Source organism: Staurois parvus, unplaced genomic scaffold, assembly GCF_062004578.1.
Source record: "Staurois parvus isolate SC_StPar_1 unplaced genomic scaffold, SC_StPar_1.0 ptg000931l, whole genome shotgun sequence".
Lineage (NCBI taxonomy): Eukaryota > Metazoa > Chordata > Amphibia > Anura > Ranidae > Staurois > Staurois parvus.
The window spans coordinates 803830-809829 of NW_028318727.1; positions in this window are offsets into that span (position 1 = coordinate 803830).

Genomic DNA, 6000 nt, shown 5'->3' on the forward strand with positions numbered 1-6000 from the left:
AGTGTGGAAGGAAACCGGAGTACCCGGAGGAAACCCACGCAGGCACAGGGAGAACATGCAAACTCTAGGCAGGTGGTGCCGTGGTTGGGATTTGAACCAATGACCCGAGTACTGCCAGGTGGAAGTGCTAACCATTTAACCACTGTGCTGCCCACATTCTATATAATGTAATGGGGCCATGTTGGGTAGGTGACATTTTTTTCTCTTGCATCTCCATCACAGTCCGAATCTCCTGATCTGTCAGCAGACACATGTCAGTCCGGATCAGTCTTCCTCCTAATTACCGTATATAAATATCTTGTGTCTCCTCTGCAGATCTCCTCCTGGTCTGACGTCAGTAACCGCGACACGTGCCGGTCTGGTTATAGCGAACTCATCATTGGTCGCTGTGTTGTCTGCCATTTTGGGAGCAGAATAATAAGGAAGATTATATAGCCATCCATCTGCGGGGATAAATGGAACATTCATTTCACTTTATCAGCCATCTTGGCGTTATTAATAACTGCGAGCCTGTTCTATAAATAGCCATCTGTAGAACGCCTTTTCCCTGTCTGGTGGTGGTGGCTGGAGAGAGGTCATTAAATGTCCCTCAATCACCGCTGTCACCGGCATCCATGCGGTACAAGCCGGCTATGATGGTGGTATGGGTGAGGGGACAATGGGTTGTGCGCTGATAACTGTCATAGCCGATGTCTTATGAATATAATTATAGACTTTATTATACATATAGATCTCATCAATGACTTTTCTATACTGTGTTGTGACAGAGCTTTTCATCTTTCATATATAACCTACTGTCATGGTAACCTGGTATTCTCCCCGTTCCAGTTTATACTTACAGATGAAGTTGGCCTTTCCTGATTCCTCCATCACCATTCATCAAAATGCTAATAAAATGATTAAATAAAACCTTTCCATTTTCAATACATATGTTGTTTGTTGGTTCCCCTTACACTGGTGGTCAGATGGAGAAGGGTCCCCTTACAATGGTGGTGATTGAAAGAAGATCTCCTTTAGCCCAGGTTCACACTGATGCGGTGCAGAATTTGCAGCGGTTTCTGTGTGAATTCCGCACCGCATCAGAATCGCACCCCATTAATGTGAACCGCTGCGGGTGTGTATGTTAAGTTAACAACACCCCGAGAGCAGTCCGCAAAATGTGGTGCGATGTGCAGAATCGGATTGCATAGGTGTGAATACCCATGCGATCCAATTCTAGTGCAGACCCAAAAAAGGGGTCCTGCACCTTTTTGGTGCAGGTGCGGTGCGATTAGAGCCATACAAAATGTACGGCTCCGATTGCACTGCACACAAATCGCATGTGATTTGCAGTTAATGCGGTGCGGTTCCTTTGCGAATCACATGCGATATACCGCACCGCATATATGTGAACCTGGGCTTACAATGGCGGTCAGTTGGAGAAAGGCTTCTTTACACTGGTGATCATTGTGAGAAGGACCCCTTTTCACAGGTAGTCAATGGAAAAAGGGCCCCCTTACATTGATGGTCAGTGGGAGAAGGGCCCCCTTACAGTGGTGGTCAGTGGGCACTGGTGGTTCATGGGAAAAGGGCCCTATCACACTGATGGTGAGTGGAAGAAGATCTCCTTTACACTGGTGGTCAGTTGAAGAAAGGCTTCTTTATGCTGGTGATCATTGGGAGAAGGACCCCTTTTCACAGGTAGTCAATGGAAAAAGGGCCCCCTTACATTGATGGTCAGTGGGAGAAGGGCCCCCTTACAGTGGTGGTCAGTGGGCACTGGTGGTTCATGGGAGAAGGGCCCTATCACACTGATGGTGAGTGGAAGAAGATCTCCTTTACACTGGTGGTCAGTTGAAGAAAGGCTTCTTTATGCTGGTGATCATTGGGAGAAGGACCCCTTTTCACAGGTAGTCAATGGAAAAAGGGCCCCCTTACATTGATGGTCAGTGGGAGAAGGGCCCCCTTACAATGGTGGTCAGTGGGCACTGGTGATCAGTAGGAGAAGGGCCCCCTTACAATGGTGGTCAGTGGGCACTGGTGATTCATGGGAGAAGGGCCCTCTCACACTGATGGTGAGTGGAAGAAGATCTCCTTTACACTGGTGGTCAGTTGGGGAAAGGCTTCTTTACACTGGCGATCAGTGGAAGAAGGGCCCCTTTACACTGGTACCCCATTTACAGATATGGCAAAGATCACTGGAGTCAGTGGCTACTTATCCAAGATGTAAAAAATTGCTAATTTCCCAAGGAACTCCTTGGCAATCTCTGGAGGAACCCCAAGGATCCACAAAACTCTGAATGAGAAAAGCTGCTCTATAGTGTGACTGTGTACATGATGTTAACCCCTTTTGCAGTACTGACAACAACTGTGTATACAATGTGTTCCCTCATATCTATCTGTCTTCCAGGAAATGATATTGTGTGTACATAAAAGATACACGCATTAGCCTGGAAGCTCAGGCATCAGAACAGAATGTATAGGCAATGGTGCTTGTCATACTTTATATACCGATGAGCTATTCGTACTCTACTCCTACTGAGATCTCCGAACACCGCCTCTGCTTGTACCGTGCAATGAATCGTCATATAAACTCCATCAATGAGATACGATAAATCTAGGCAGTGATAGAATAAACCTGTATCGTGGTATCCATTGCACAATTTCTTTCTCCATTGAAGGCCTATGTGACAGAAGGACAATGCAAGGGCACAACTATGGCCCCATAACAGCCGATTATATATGTAGTTCAGCACCATATTCAGCTGTTTGTTGGGAGTTTGGCATTAAGCAGTACAGCGCACTCTAGTCTGGATCACGCGGAGTTGGAGCAGTTATTTACTTGTCACTTTGCCACCTCACAGCATCCTTAACATTGGCAGGTAATTATTTTCACAAGAAGAATGAAACAACATCAATTTGGGTCAGTTGTGGCTTCCTTGCCACCTGTGGTTGAACTATTTTGATAAAATGTCAACACGGCTCCCTCGAGGGAGCAGAAAGTTACATGTTTCTAAAAGCAAAAATAAAACAGTTTCAGAAGTCTGTAGAATTTTGGGTTTATACTCTGTGGGCAAAAGTTTTTGGAGACCTGAACATCACACCTATAGGAGCTGGTTTGATGTCCCATTACAAAATCGTTGACATTTATATGGAGTTGCACCCCACTTTGAGTCTCACTCTTCTAGGAAGACATTCAAAAAAAATTTTGAAATTTGTGACCATTTAGCGAAAGGAATATTTGTGAGGTCAGGTAGAGTTGGAGAAGACCTGGCTGGCAATCTATGTTCCAGTTCATTCCAAAGGTGTTCAGTAGCGTTGAGGTAGGGTAGGTTCACTTGAGTTCCTCCACATAAAACTCATCAAACCAAGTCTTTATGGAGCTGGCTTTGTATACAGGGGCCCAGCCATGCTGGAAGGGAAAAGGGCCTTCACCAAACTGTTACCACAAGGTTGGAAGAGGACCATTGTCTAAAACAGGGTTTCTCAACCAGGGTTCCATGAAACTCTAGGGTTCCTCCAGAGGTTGCTAGGGGTTCCTCGAGCATTGCACAACCTCTGCCTCTCAAATATGTTCCCACTGACACCAATAATTTTTTTATCTGTAAGGGGGTAATTCTTCCCAATGACCACAAGTGTAGGGAGCAAATTTTCCCACTGACCATCACACAAATGTATCATAAGTTGCAGATATAGTCATTTTTAAGCACGGGTTCCCTGAGACCAGAAACTTATTTCAGGGGTTCCTCTGTGTTGAAAAGGCTGAGAAAGGCTGGTTTAAAATGTCTTTGTATGTTGTAGAATTAATAGTACTCTTCACTGGAGACACCTGAACGCAATTCTTTGGGGAAGCCACACACTTTTGGCCATAGAATAGGCAGCCAAAGTTATCCATTTGTTTTATCTCCACAATATCATTTTACAGATCCTGAAATCCTTTCCTACCCCTCTCTGTACAATTAGTCAGTTTTAAACCAGAACTTCAGCCAAAAAATGTTTTTTAGTTTTAGATTTAGCTTTTTTTTTTCTCATACCTGTTGGGAACTTTTTTTTTCCACTCGTTACACATAAAACAATAAATACCCAACTTTCATTGTTGTAATTTTATTTCTAGTTTTATTCTTAAACTGATACAGTTCTTATATAATTTTACCTATAGCCCTGATGAAGGACATATTTAACGTCCTGAAATGGGTTCGATAAGAAAAACAAAAAAAACAGTTTGTTGTAACTGATTATAAAGGCATTAACTGGGATTTGGCTTCAGTTTGTTTTGTGTATTTAAATCTGCTGGTACATCTTAGGGCTCTTTCACACGAACATTCCGATCGGGTCCGTCTGCCCGTTTTTCCGGAGGACCCTATCGGAACCTCCATTCTCCTCTACAGAGCAGCGGGTGTAAACAGACATGTGTCCGTTTACACCCGCGGACATCCGATCTGATCTGATCCACCAAAAAAGGGACGATCTACTATAGCGGATCCGCTAAACGTGTCCGTTCCATGTGAAAGAGCCCTTACACTTTACTGACCCTCCCCCATGACTGACAAGGCTGCTGTCAAAAGGTGCCTCCTGTGCTCTTTCACCCAGAATGGAGGAACTCTAATACAGGAGATGTGTTACTGGCCAGATCACCAGGTGAAAACAGAGGGGAAAAAAGCCTAAAAAAAAAGAAAACAAATTCAGCCACCACATCTAATGATTGGTAAGCTGCAATACAATACATTTTTGGTTTTGGGTTTTATACCAGTTTAAGCCTAAAGAGGGAAAAGGGTATAACGTGCCTTTTACAGTTTTACATGAGGAACTAGCCACATAAATTCAGCTTTAGCTAACTTACCTATAAATAAAATTAGATGGTGATTTATGACTCTTAAGTCATCATGGTCTAAACAATTTTAGTATGGAATATGAAGACTACCTTGGATAAACAACACTTCTAAGCAACAGTGTATATGCCCATAGTCATTTTTTGGGGGGTCATGGTGACCTGCTCCTCTTAAATCTTTCTTGTGCTAGGATATATCTCGGTCACATAACATTATCCTGCAATAATTTCCTACAGGTTCACAGATCAGTTAATAAATTACTTTTGTGCTTCTCATCTGCTTAGCAATACCTTCCTGAGCTCTGACCATAGCTGAGAGCAAAAATTTAAAATTTTGCATACGTTCTCAGTAGTAGACATTCTTTGAGAGAAACAAAGTCATACTCAGTATTAAAAAATTAAAGGTTATTGGTCACTTAAAGGGAATGAGTGGTTTTCTATATATTTAAGCTTTATTTATCAGAAACAAGATAATAATGATGTGACTTGATCTAGAGCAGCCTTTCTCAATCAGGGTGCCCAGGCACCCTGGGGTGCCTTGAGTTCTTTCCGGGGGTTCCTTGGCAAAATGTTTAAAAGTTGCCCAAAACTTGTATTAAAGCCAGTGGGTGGAAGAAGCCTGACTTTTTAGTTACACAAAGCCACAGGTTTTCATTGAGCACCATTACGACCTTCTAGCCACCGGCGTCCTGACAACCAATGACATCATCAGTTGATTCGGAGGATGTCAGTTGCCTGCACAGCATCTTTGACTCTCCCCTAGTTTTTTACATTTTAGAATGGGGTGCCTCAAGACTGTTCATAATTGTAAAGGGTGCCTTGGAACTGTCCATAATTTTAGAAGTGCCTTGAAATTGTTCATAATTTTAAAGGGTACCTTGACTGAAAAAAGGTTGAGAAACGCTGATCTAGAGAATAGAGAGAGGTCTGGGGGCAAATTTGAGTAATGTCTGTCCATACAATTTAACTTTTGCAGGCCAATTTATTGACATAAAATAGTTGAGCTGGATAATCTTAACCTCTTCACGCTGGCCGAAAGCAAATGTGCGGCCTCCCGGCATCTGGGCCTAGACGCCGAGTGGCTGCACATTTGTGTTCTATTAAAAAATACATATGTGCTGGGAGCACGCGCCCTGCACGCTCCCAGCACACATGTCCGGTACTCACGGAAAGGTCCCGATCTCCTCTTTCGA